Source organism: Microchirus variegatus (genome assembly GCF_963457635.1).
Source record: "Microchirus variegatus genome assembly, chromosome: 5".
Taxonomy (NCBI): domain Eukaryota; kingdom Metazoa; phylum Chordata; class Actinopteri; order Pleuronectiformes; family Soleidae; genus Microchirus; species Microchirus variegatus.
This window is the reverse complement of record NC_139806.1, coordinates 894655-909225: the sequence shown is the minus strand read 5'-3', so window position 1 is coordinate 909225 and position 14571 is coordinate 894655.

Sequence of the window (14571 nt, the reverse complement as noted above, 5' to 3'; positions counted from 1 at the left end):
AATGTTCTTTAATTAGATGGACACTGGAGAAGGAGAGAGGTTGAAACGGGTTTCCAACAGACAGCCCTGCTGTTTTTCTATCTTCCTTGGACTTCGCTGCTGTGTGTGTGCGTGGACTGTGACTGCCGTTATCATCACTGCCGTTATCATCGCCGTTACCATCGCCGTTACCATCGCCATTACCCTCGCGAGACTACCATCGTTTTCCACGTAATCCCCACTAATCCATCCTGGGATTCGTGAGTACTAACAAACCATTGCCAGTGTGTTATTTATTTCTTTTGGCTCAGTTCTGCGTGAAGTGGCCATTAGAGTTTTTAGGCCCCACCGTACACCAGCTTCGAGCAACAGGCCTGCAACAGGTTTCATTTTAATTCTGAGAGGGTGTGTTTTAACTGCAAAGGTGTGTGGGCCCACAGGTATTTGTTATAAGTGAATGTTGAATAGCTGGATTACGGGAAACTTGTGCCGAGTACTGATATGTTTTACCTTGTAAGGTATTTAAATCAAACATTTTTTTATCTATTTGTGTCCAGCCATGGCAAAAGCGTTCACAAGTCTACTTTGGGACATTTGGAGTTATTTACAGATTCCAAAAGAGTGATTTCTAAGCTTTCCAGCAATGTCAAACACATGTCCATCTGATCATTTTTGAAGAAGATGTGGCCATTTGAATGTAGGCACTCCTCAAACTGCTTTAGGGAGAAATTCAGCCTGAAAGATTTCGACCTTCTTGAGGAGCCAGGCCAATAGCTGCTCATTTGCATCACATTAACATGGTCACAACCCCCCACCCAGTCTAACTGTCAGTGACATCTGATGTCTGTTAGCCCACAGGACAGTAACAGTGTAGCAGTTTGAAAAAAAAAAAAGGAATGAATGTAGTGCATGTCAATGTAGTGTTATTTGCTGTAAGTACTTCAGTGGACTGATAAGAATCAGAATTTACTTTATTGATCCCCAGAGGGAAATTCTTCTGTTACAAAAAGCACTTGAATAAAAATGAGAAACAAGAAAGGTGAAAGATAGATACATACTTCAAATATCAAATAAAATATATCTAAGTGTGTGAAGTAGAGTTCAATATTTTCCAGACCATGGACTATATTATCATCTTCAATACCAGTTCCTCCCCCACAATGTGACTGTACCCACTCCGTCCATCACAGTTGATATGCGGGCTAAATGGTGACATCACAAGCGCACCCTCTTCTGCTTACTCTTCTGTGCTGTAACCTTTGGTGCTGGGCATGTGAAGTCTTTTCACTCATCAGAACAGAAAGGCCTGATTTTTTCCAAAAGATACGTCTGCCTGTCCATGGTCAGTCCAGGTGGGGCCAGGACGGGAAGACTGTCAACAGGGGGCAGAACTCCTGGGTTGCGCAGTAGCTGACACTCGATAGGCTCTGCGTCACTGTGAGTTTGAGCAAGCACCACACCTGGTCTGTTGGCATCAAAGCTGTGACAGAATAGAAGCACACAACAGGATATTTAAAACATGGCTCACTGTTCACATGGAACACTATTATGTCCATTCGTGATTTTTTTTATTCATAAAATGCAGAATTTTGAAGTGCTGATAACTCTTGATCTGTGGGAGCTTTCGAAAGTAGGGACTCAGATGTGTCTGCCAGTCGATGGTCTTTACTATCACTCTGCCATCTGCCGTTCCAACAAGCTGCGGAATATTGAGGCGACTTTCAGGAGAGCTGTGTTCCACTACCTGTTGACAGCAAGAACCACAATGAAAATAATTATTTTTCTTTTCCAAAAAAATCACATTTTACACATTACATATTGCAGTCTATATAAGCATTTGGCTATTGTATAGAAATCAATTTATACACATACCAAGAGCCTTAGCCGACCTCATGTATAGACAACACACTGAGGCCTTGGACACATGGGTTGGCAGCAACTTCACATGCCAATCCTTATGACCAGGATTCTGAAAAAAAAAAAAAAAACTTCTTTCAGATCATGGTTCATGTTAACAGGCATTTAATCACTGAATCAGTATAGATTGATCAGTAGTATTGCTTGCATTATGTGTGAATGCCACACCTTTATGTGCATGAATCGCACGTGTAATTAACACGTTCATCACACATTGTGTTAATCATGTGTGATTCATGCATGCAAAGGTGTGGCATTCACACATCATTCAATGCAATGTTATGTTTCGAACACGGGAAGTGTTTCGATGTGCGCATCATTCTCATTGTTATAGTACAGTACAGAGCTAAACAAGCATAGCTAATAACAATGTAGCCAAACGGCATTCTGAAATGCACAGTGGATTATTAAAAGACAGCGTCCCTATGTGCGTCTGTATGTGACTTTGAATTAACACTAACATAACATAGATTAACAACGTTAATGTAAACTCACCCCATAAGAAACTGAAAGGTATTCCGGCAGACTTCAGTGCCTCCGATCAGATAAGAGGTCCGGGCGTGCTTCCTCTTCGTCGCAGATTTAAGTCTGTTCGCCTCCAAATGTCCAATTAGATAAGAGATAGAGCGGTGCTGGCGTCATGTCATCATCTCAGACAACTACTGTGTGTGTCCTGCTCTCTTTCAGCCGCGGAATAATCCATCTGTTTGTTGTTTTTGTGACAATGAAGTCTGCTAACATGTTAGCATAAAGATCACTAGCTTAAAATGCTAACAGTCCACACACAGCCGTCTCTGTGCTTTCGCTGTCCTTGTGAAGAAGCTGCTCAGCCACAGCTGACTTATTGTCCTGTTCTCTTTGCCTTCCTTTGTCAAACAAAGCTTTGATGATGACTGCTTTGATGATAATCACGCTTTAATTTCGCACTGCACACATACATACACACACACTGCACACATAAGCGCTGGACATTCAACACACTCTCTCTCCCCCTCCCTCCCTCTCTCTCTCTCTCGGTCTCTCTGCGTGAGAGCTGCATATTTATTAGCCATGTGTATTCTCCGTGATCGTCAGCTGATTGGCTGAATAAACAACAAAAGCTCTGGAATGTGAGATCGCCACACCCAAACTAGGAGCGATTCACAGCGATAAAGCAACCTTTATTCAAACACAAAGTTTATGGTTTTAAGACCCACAATACTGTGATTTGAAGCATGTCGTGGCTTCTTCAAAACTTCAACTTCCCACATAGCAATGACATTTGGCCCAGATTTGGCATGAAGCTGGCACAGGTGGCATTCAGTCGGCACTGGCATAAGGCATATGAACCGAACATGGCCCAGGTGTGGCACAAGTGGCACTGTCTTGGGTCTGGCAGACGAGATATGGGCCAGTTGTTCTGTGTAGTATTCGGCCCACATATCACATTAGAACTCTGGGCCAGATGAAGTGAGGCTGAACTCATCCAACTCCCCAAAATTAAGCGGGCGAGAGAGAGAGAGAGCAAGAGGGCGCGAGAGAGAGAGAGAGATCGAGCGGGCGCGAGAGAGAGAGAGAGAGAGAGAGAGAGAGCGGGCGCGAGAGAGAGAGAGAGAGCGAGAGGGCGCGAGAGAGAGAGCGAGAGGGCGCGCGAGAGAGAGAGAGAGAAAGAGAGAGCGGGCGAGAGAGTGCCATACGTAACGGTCAGTTGACGTCGCTGGAAACACAATCCCGCCTTTGGATAAGCGAGTCGCCTGTCTGTGCCATTGACTGCTGCCGCCCATGCACTCTGGCGAGGCATCCAACAGAGACGTGGTGAGTGAAATGTATCAATTTCATGTTTGCGTTGGGGCAGTTGGCATAGTTGGCATACAAAGACGATTTCTGTCTTGAGTCTGGCCTGAATGTTATCAAGGGCGCTAACGTTTAGCTATAGCTAACGATTAAGTACAAGCGCTTACGGCTAGCTATAGCTAACGATTAGCTTTAGCCTAAAATGTGGCTGATGAAACGATGGACTGTACTGTGCTGTTAAACTTGCTTATTCATTCTGAATAAAATAGCCTGAAATAGCAGACATTTTGTCATGGGCACTGGCAGGAGTCTGTCTGTTTTTTTTCCCGCTTGTACCCATATTAAGCCAGTACTTACTGCCACTAGCTTCGGCTAGCATGATGTTGGCATATTTTTTCCCTTCTAGCCTGACAATGACAAATAATTGCTTCAACTCAAATATTTAGTCGAATACTCTGCAGTATATGAATATTGAAATGCGTTCGGTAATATCTTAAATTTGGCGCTTGTGCCACTTCCTTTGTCTGGTTTATGTCAAATTGTGAGACTGAAGTAATGGTCTTATGTGAGGTTGTCCCGCGCATTTTTAAACAGAGTGGAGCATCACATCTTTCTGTGCAGCAACGGTTGAAATGGGACAGGCAGGTTCTGGCGTGGCTGTAACCTGCGGTACAGATACCGCACTGCATGCTTGTTTTACTGTGCACACACGTTTAAGTTAAGTTAAGAAATTTTTCATACGGTTGCTGTAGTGTGTTGCATTGCCTCTGTTTCAATTAAGTATTTATGTAAATAATTTTCAAGCAAATTGTGTTTACGCAGTAGTTTTTAACCGTATGAGGTCTAGAAGTATCAATCCCTATTTATATTATGATCTATTTTGTTACAACAGATAGTGCTAAGAGTGCTAAGATTTGATTTGATTTTCTTAATAAATTGGATTCATTGCCCAATGCTCCAGAAATCCCTGGGCATATCCACCCAGCTAGCAGTCGTGACCTCCATCCAAGCAGCCGCAGCAGTCCTGACCTCTATGGAAGCAGCCACAGCAGTCCTGAGCCTCTGATCCATCCACACAGCCGCACCAGCAGTGAGACATATACACCCAGGCGTACCAGCAGTGAGATCCGTGCAACGAGGCGCACCAGTAGTGAGACACCGCAGACATCCAGCTTGCAAACTTGTGAGTATTCACACTTGCTTTCTCTAAGATTAGATACAGAATATCAGGTCATCTGTTAGAACACTATTATTTTGTGTACTATATACTCCAGTAAATTGCATTCGATGGAACATGTGTTTTATACTATGTCTAATCTGTCTTTCTGTTTGTCTTTTCTCATTATATCCACAGCCCTCTTGCGTAATATTTTAACAAATCAAGAAATGATCATGGAGCAAATGAGAATCATCTTTAAGACCCTACAGGGCATGAAAGCCATTGATGAGGCTGAGTTGGGCCTTGATCAAAATTTGCTGCCACTGCCAGATGTTGCTTCTCTCCAGAGCCTGGAGGAACAATTACAGAGTAGCCCTGACCTTCACAAACAATTGGTATGTTGGCATATGATATACAGTGACCACATTTCATTGAACTGTTCTTATCTACGAACTTTGTTTAACAACTTTTCCAGTATCTTTTATTTATTTCTCTGAAAAAAAAGAAGAAAAAGTTCCTAATTATGGGATAATATGATTTCAGGTGAACACACTGGCTCTCAAAGGTGGAGTGGACATTTGCGAGTGTGTGTGGAGGATTATGCATGCGATGATCACAAACTCCCTGGCAAGAACGATAAACATGACGGGGATAAATGGAAAAATTGGCTTCCAGCACTTGCAGTTAAGAAATGTGGTTATTGGTAAGTTGGCCTTGATACCTGCAGTCATACCTATGTTTAATTGAAAAATCTGAGAGGATTTTCCTACAAAAGAAATCCTGTTTAATAATCCACTATGGGCTTCTATGTGTGGTGGCGACTGTGGCAGAGAGGAGTGGCTCAGTTTGACTGTTGTGTTTACAAACTGCAATGAACAAACCTACAGACTCTATTTTAAAGAATCTTAAATAGTAAGTTTTATTGATTACATATTGATACTGACTACTCCAGGGTTTGTACGGTCATGAAAATCCTGGAAAAAATGTGGAAATTGAAAATGCATTTTATAGGTCCTTGAAAAATTAATGAAAAACGAAATTTCCTGTAAAGTTTTGGAAAAGTCGTGGAAATATTTTGGTTGCGTAAAACATAAACAAAATGATGTAATGTGCGATTCAAATTTAAATTGACACGGAAGTGTCAAGCGGAAACAAGCCGATCACTGGCGCCGTGCTTAGCGACCCTCCAGTCCTCACATGGAATTTGAGATGCTCTATTCGACGACAAAATGTCAGGGAAGTGTAGTTTCGAGTGTGATATGATTTAACTGCGTCTATGCAAATAAGGCGTACGGGGATGATCATTCAGTCCTGACATGTGGGTTTCGCCGGCTAACACACAAAAGCTAACGGAGAAGCTAAAAACACAAGGCAACACACTTCCGATGGTGTTCTTACTCAGAGCTAAAAAAAAAGGAGGCGCCTATAGGGGACAGCAATTCACATGCAAACGATGCCACACAGTGGCTGCAAGTGTATACTGCAGGCGTGAACCAAAACGTGAACAACAAAAAAGCCCTTACAGAATACAACCACTTCCTCTCTTTTAACCATTACTTAAAGCATTACTCAAATAACAATTCAAATCAATAAGTATTAAGAAAGTTACGACAGAGCGGCTTTTTAAGGAGAGCTTTAACCCATTAAGACCTGAAGTTCCTAAAAAAAATGTCCCTAAAACCTGAGGTTCAATGACGACTAAATGACTGATTTCTCAGCCTCTGTAGCAGATATAGGAACACAATTCAAAAAGTATTTGAGAGCTCACACCTGTGGCTTTCCTCTGAAATTTAGTTTATTTAGATACAAACATGTAAAATTAAAGTATTTTCAATTAAAAAACAGTAAGAACATAAAGTAATATCAACTTGTGTCAGTGCCTTGATTTAGTTCTGATGGACTGTGAAGAACAAGAACAGCATGTAATGACTGTAACAGTCTGCTTCACATGTGACGGTGATAGTGCTTACAGTGCTGCAGCATCTGCAGGTAAATCCACTGTCACCTCCTGCGCGGTTGTAAGCACTCCGTCGATTACGGTGGTATTTATCGTCGTTATCGCCAACCTCGTCTTCAAACATAATTATGTCTTAACCATAAATCCCGGTCGATTTGTTCAGCGCGTTCAAAGTTATCAGCGATGACATCATCGAAGACGAAACTCAAAATCACTGCCTTCAGAAATCTCTCCGCTGTCAAAGTCCTCCATGTTCGAGCGAAGTAATCTCAAAACAATGTTGCGAGGAACCCTGATACCCCCGAAAACTTACGTATCCGCTTTACCGGCGTCTATGAGAGAACACGCAGCCGCTCTCCCGGCGTCAGTGGTAGAAGTGCGGCAATGCTTTCCCGTCGTCAATGGGTTAAACTTTGGCTACTAAAAGACGCAGACCACGGACGTGCAAAATGCTGATAATGAGAGACGTGTCGCAACAAACTGCATATGTTTTTTTATTTGACGAAAGTCTTAACAAAGATTTGCAGTCAAAGCAAATGGACGTTCATGTAAGACTGTGGGATGGCACCGATTTTTGGTCTTGGAAAGTCAATAAAAGGTTATGGAGAAGTCATTGAAAAGTCATGGAAATCTATTGCTAAAAAAAGTGTACGAACCCTGCTACTCACAAACAGCTGTTTGTGTAACACTGTCGATCCTTGTTTTTACACGTATATAAATGACAAAAAAAATGCATTGAAATGTATTGTACAAAGCAGCAGATGTCGGGAAAACACTTAAGATCTGACACCAGAATATTGTCATCAGGATCAATTTACTAGAATTACAGTAGCCATTACCTAATAATACCAAATGTTCATGTCAAATCATTTGTGCTTTGTCCTTGTATGTTTCAGCTGCTGTAAGGCGTAACCGCATCATGCCTGCATGCAATTACTTTCTGATGAGTACGAGAAAGCACAAAATACAGTAAATATGAGCATTAAAGCTCAATACCTTCCAGATTATGTGACCTGAATGACTGCAGTGGATGATCTCACGGACATCTCACGGAGTATTGTTAACAACGCCAATCTGGCAGTTCCCCTAACCGTAGTAAAGGAACAGCTAACTCCTTAGCTTGGGTTCGCTCGTTCGGCAAACAACACAACAACTGCGGGACTCCGTCTGTGTTGAACATGGCACTTTATTTCAGTATTGCAGGGTGATGCACAGCCTCTCTGGGTACAATGAGACAACCCGGTCTCATGGGAAATCGTGAAACTGTCACGTTAATTAATCTATTGTTTCGTGCGTGCCAACACGATTTCCTCATTTTTTTCGTGCTACCCAGAACGTATTTCAATGTAATGTATTTCAATTGGAAGTGCATTTCGTGCGTACAAACACGACAATCATACTGTATATACGGCGCAAATAAGGGGTTTGATTTTATTTAATTTCTGAACCTCAGGCATTTTGTGATGACAAAACTATTATATGATTATTTTTAAATCCCTTTCCTTCATTTTTTCTATACAATATAGCTAGAATGTTCGCATTTATTGTTCATATAAACGGCAAGGTAACAGGTTTTTACGGGTTTTTGTTGTTTTTGTTGTTTGTATCGTATTTCCGCTTTTTAATGTAACGTCAAGCCTGTACATTTAAGAATCCAGCGCTATTTTCCGCATATCATCTGATATTTATGATCGAATGCTTTTATTGTTGTACATCAGAAAAGTCTTTTATTTTTTAGATTCGTTTTCTGCTTATTTTTCTATATAATATAGCTAGAATGTCCGCATTTATCTTTCATATACGGCAAGGTAACACTATTCCGGGGTTTTGTTGTTGTTTTTATCGTATATGAGTCTTTTTTTATATACGATAAAATATATATTAGTCTCTTCTTTTTTTTAATGTAACGTCAAGCCTGTACATTTAAGAATCCAGCGCTATTTTCCGCATATCGTCTGATATTTATGATCGAATGCTTTTATTATTTGTACGTATCTGATATTACTTGGAATATCTTACTATTATTGTGAAAGTGTGCTATCGGAAGCAGCTTCTTCCCTTCTTCCGCTAACCCTCATCCAGGTAAGATGCGTGCCTTCATCGTCTGCTAAGTGTTTTGTGAGATGATGTCTTACTATGCCATTATTCACATGGTTTACATATTAAAGCAATGATTAACAATGGTTCGATCATTAAACGCAAGACTACGAAAACGGTCTTCTAACTTGTGAGGGAAAATAGCCATGATATCATGATATCTCACGCATTGAGCGTCACAGTCACACTTTTGTCACATACTCCCGCCACACATTGTATTTCTCACGGTGAATAATATATATATATACATATATATATATATATATATATGTATATATACCGGTGGGAAACTTTTGTCATACATATATGATTGCCTTATTTACACCTGAGCAGTGCTTACGTTAGCAGATACGCCATCTAGTGGCCAAAAGGAGGAACCACACCTCCCTATATGTACTATCCCTAAAAAAAACTAGACTTACTGGCCTCTTAACATTTGCAATGAAATAACTTGCATAGTCCATTTTAGTCAGGGAGCTACTTGTACTTTTTATATATTTATAATAGTAGCTGATAGCTAATAGTTATTTCCGCAGGGTGTGGAGCATCACCAAAGAGTAGTATGTGATATGCAATAACATGAGCCTCATTAGGCACCCTTAAACCCTGTGTATTGATTTAGAAAAAAAAGTGGCTTTTGTATGATGTGGAAGTCATGGTGCAACCAGTTGCATACACTTTTTCAACTTTTCTGTATGGATAGAAACACAGTTAGACTATAGCTAGCCTACAGTACTGAATATTTCTCTCTGTTCTCCTTCTAGTTTCTTTCAACACATCCCCGCCCATTGACCCTGCATCTTTACATCGACCCAAAGGCACTTTTAAGAGCTATCTATCTATCTATCTATCTATCTATCTATCTATCTATCTATCTATCTATCTATCTATCTATCTATCTATCTATCTATCTATCTATCTATCTATCTATCTATTTGTTTCTCTATCTATCTATTTGTTTCCATCTGTGGAACTGTTTGTTAGTCTGCCTGTTTGTCTGTATCTCTTTGTTTGTTTATTTGTCTGTATCTGTCTGTCTAGCAATGGACAACAGGTATACCCTTGACCCCCAGAATCCCCAATACAAAGAGGGGAGGCGCAGGGCTGTTGAACTGAAGCATGACCAGATGCTCGCTGAAGCCAGCGTTAGTGTTTACTTCATACTTTACCTGACCATGCATGTAGATGACACATTATATACCTGATTGAATGTGTGTAGAAGTATGAGTGCAAAAGACTATATACTGTTTTATGAAGACAGTTAAGTATGTAACATCCAAGCATGTTCTGTGGCATGGTTAGAAATTATGAGAATGGTCCAGATGATGCTGACTTTGTATCAGCAGTGAATAATATCTGCTCTTAGATCTATGGAGAAGACTTCAGGAAACAAATGAAGAAATTGAGGCCACATGCAGACCTTACATGACTGCATTAGTGAAATATGTATGCAAAACATTAGAGAGCAAGTTTTCCAATGTAACTGTCATTAACTACAGGTGGGGATATTATGGTAAGGGTCAGATACTGTATAAATCCCTCAATTCAGTAGATGGGGTTTTCTTTGATTTGTCACCTGTTTGAGTTTCTAGTACCTTTAACCACATCAGTTTGACCAGACTTTTATCAACACATAGAAAGCAGCTGAGATTCGGAAACGGGCATGCTGTGGGAGAGACTCTCCTTCAACATCTAAGAGGACAAGGCAAGGACAAGGCAAGCCCAGGGGGAGGCGTGGTGGTCGACGCAGAGCCTCAGCAACAGGTTGTTTGTGCAAATTGTTGATGTATTGAAAAGTAGATAACTTTAGATACTTTTTTCAGTGGCATTGCAGTAAATGACATTACCACATGTTTCATGTGAATATAGTGTGTCTGATTTTATCCATTGTTAATTAATATGTAGGTAGAATTATATGTGCTTATTTGCAGTTGCACAGCCTCAAACTGAGTGCCCCCTGTCATCCAGTGTGGAAGATCATCCTGCTTTACCCTCAGGAAGTCCTCTGGCAAAATTTGGTAAATCACAGTGATGAATGAATTTAACTTTAAGGGCTCTAATTTTGTGGTGCCTGCACCTGGTCTACGGGATTAGAGCCCTAAATGTAATCTTCAAATCTCCATGTATAATAGAATTTAAGATAGACACTGACACAAATCTTAAATTCTAAAGACAATATATTACATACAAAGAAGACTAATGATTAGAGCCAGTTCCATAGTGATGAAAATATATGTCTATGCGATCTGTTGATTAATTGTTTTAATTGTTGTTATCTAAATCATCTTTTATAACTCAAGTTTATATTTTCTTGACAGAAAAAAATATGGAGAAGCTCTCTGCCATTTTGGCATCATGTCATTCTGATGCACCTCAAAGCTCAGCATCATCCTGGTCTTTCCGTCAGCAGAGAGCCTCAGAGCGATGGAAAGAGTCAAGACCATACAACCTCCAGTGCCTCATAGAGAAAGAGGCTGTTGGTTGTCCCTTGTGTTGCCTCTGCAATGAGCCTGCTGTCATCCGGTTGGTATTCTTAAATACTAAAGATTTTCCATTATGGGCTTTTTTAGAATTAGTGGCCAGTGTGTAATTAGGGTTTCTTTTGGGCCAGTATAAAATATTTCAGAGGCATCCCACAGGAATGTGTAAAAATTATTTAGGACCGCCTGTGCCCAACTGCTGAACCCTGAGAGACATATCCCAAATAAATAAAGCTTTGTATTTCACCTAATTCAAAATATCTTAAATTGAATTTATAGTTCCTGTCACTATTCCCATTAAATCATTTTTATAATCATTTTGCCTTTCCCTCCAAGGTGCAGAGATTGTCTTCCCGAGGAGTGGTTCTGTGGTGAATGTGATGTACTGCATCACAAGAAGCAGCCACTCCACAACAGGGAATCCATCATTGATGGGTTTTTTAAAGCTATTCCTCCAACTACATACATCAGGAAAGAGGAGGATGGTTATTGCACCCATGAGCAAGGCATGTCTTTATGTAAGTAAATTTTTTTTTCTAGCTTGTTACAAATAATGTAATGGAGTGGTTTCTTGTTTTTGTCAGCATGCATTTTGCAGGCTGTGAAGGCACCATGCAGTTCTTGTGATGGCACAAATGTCATAATTTCACCAGGGAAACCAGTGATTTTAATTACCATCAATGGTAAGAACAATTCACTACACTACACATATCATATGTATTAAGTATGTGGTTGGTATGTATTTATGCTGTTGTTTATTTGCATTATTTTCCAAGGGCGTTATGACTTGCATCAGCCATTGTATTTGTGTGCAACATGCCAGAGGCAGTGGACTCCTGAATTGAAGGACCTCATTAGGAGCGGATATTGGCCGGCCTTTCTCAACGTGTCTACCTTGTACACGTTGGACCTTATGAGCTCCTTTCAGGAACTGAAAGTCATTTCTCCTTGTTTTGCCAGACAGGCCTTCACTAAGTTGCTGGAGCATCGCACAAAGTCTGGAGGAAGAGTAAGTTTATTTTTTCTTCACCATATTAAAAAAACTATTTACATAAGCAGACAACATCACAAACATGTATAATTCTCTGTAACTTCTAGTCTGGACATATCAACGGTTTTGCACTGTGTTGGTGGTTTCTGTGGTTCATAACCATTCTTTTGATTCCAATAAGGATTCCAATAAGGACTAAATTCATTAGAACTGTGTGGTACTGTAAAATTAGTCAAAACAGGGCTGCCACGTGAAGGCTCAGTACCGCTAACCCCTTTTCATTTTTTGTGTTTTATTTTTTTTATATTTTTTTAAAATATTTTTTATAATGCTTTTATTTATTTTTTTTGCCTTTTGTTTTTATATATATATATTTAAACACTATTCTTATTTATACACTTTAGAGTGTGACCTTAGTTAACCATTAGTCATCACACTCTTCCTCCCATAGAGGTTGATTATAGTGATTCTCACAATTCCCAACTTGACATGGTCCACAAGCAGGCATGCATGGTAGTCCATATGCCCTGCAACTGCACCGTTGTGTTTGGCAAGCAGTTGTGCAATTACAGTGGATCATCTGCAGGAGGCTTTCTGGGGCAGCAGTCTTACTGGTCATAACTGGCAGGAACCGGTTGTCCACCAGTTTCCATCCCCAATCCACTGTGTTTAGGTCACCTTCCTTTCCAATCCAAACCATGATCTGGAAGTAAACTCTTTGGCAGTGGTATTTGGTTGCGGACTCAGTTGGAGGCAGACGCTCTGGGGCAACAAATGATTTGGCGGTAGCAATTTTCTTGCTAAAAAGGTTGTAGCGCAAAGAGGCAAGTGAATCAGTACTCTTTCCGCCAAACAACACTGCCATTGCCTTGGTCCCATGGTCCTCTATGACATTCCTTGCTTGATGTGGGAGAAGAAACACATTTGCACAGGACTGGATGGTTGCCTCACCATTCACAAGTTTCTGGAATGCTGTCTGTTTGCCAACACTAAAAATGCGTGAAGTTGTATCACATCCTGTGAAGGCGTGAATAAACAGCAACTGGGAACACAGGTCACTATCCAGGACTTGTTTCATCTCACTGATGTTGTACACTTTAGTAGCTTTGGACTTGTCTGAACGAAAATAGAGGCCACTAATTTTCGTCCCAGCATAGTAGAGGAGAAGAATGAGTAAGTCTGTATCCTCCCCTATCAAGGTTGTGGGCTGATGTTCTGAGGCCTTGACTGCAGCTTTGACAATGTCCACGTCTGCATCACCTGATGCATTGATAACGGTGCAGCCCTTCTTCTCCAGCTCCTTGGTCATGAGATTGATAAGTCCTTGTTTGTTGCAAGATCTGGAAAGGAAATCATCCTTTCTTCCCACAAACTCAGTGTCTGCATTGAAGTTAACAATGGGGTGAGTGTTTTCACCACGTCTCTGATGCGTATTGTCTTTGATGGATGGACCTTCTCTATAACCATCAAAAACGACTGTTGCTTTACCATAAAGGCGCATCGTGAAGTCTGCATATGACTGTGCAATGGCACCGTAACTGGCACCCTTTCTCCATGCCAAGCGGTGAACCAGGGAACCACCATCAAGGACATAATGCTCAGTTGGTGGTATGGAATCCAGGACAGTTTTGTTAGATTTCTTGCTTGAGAACTCAATGACTGCCTGTGCTAGTTGGGGCTTGTTGGCTTTGCGGAAGATTTCCTTGCCTTCAAACATGGCTGCAGGAAATGAGCAGAGCTCATAGCTCATTACATCTTCCAGTGAAAACTGCCCAGTTCGCGACATGATCAGGAATCGTTGGACACGTTGGAACAGCAAAGCAGGATCAATGGTTCGGTCTTGGGCAACTTTGATGGTAGAGTCATCTGCAAGGGTTTTTTGCCCGGTCTTTCCGTTTGAAGGATATTCCAAAAACAGGTTTTCCAATCATCTTTTCAATGATCTTATTGCCAACAGTCTCAAACTCATGCACATTCACCTCCTCAACATTCACAATTAAGCAATTATGCATAGAAGATGGCTAGCTAAATTACTATTAAATCCAGTTAGCATAATTAGTATTTATTTGAAACTCTTGCATTCAAGTTGACAGATCATCTCAATACTAATGTTTTCCAAGATCCTGTCCCAAGGAGAAAAACTACTACCTTGCAATTCAAATGGCATGCACATTTAAAACATTCACAATTAAGCAATTATGCATAGAAGACGACTAGC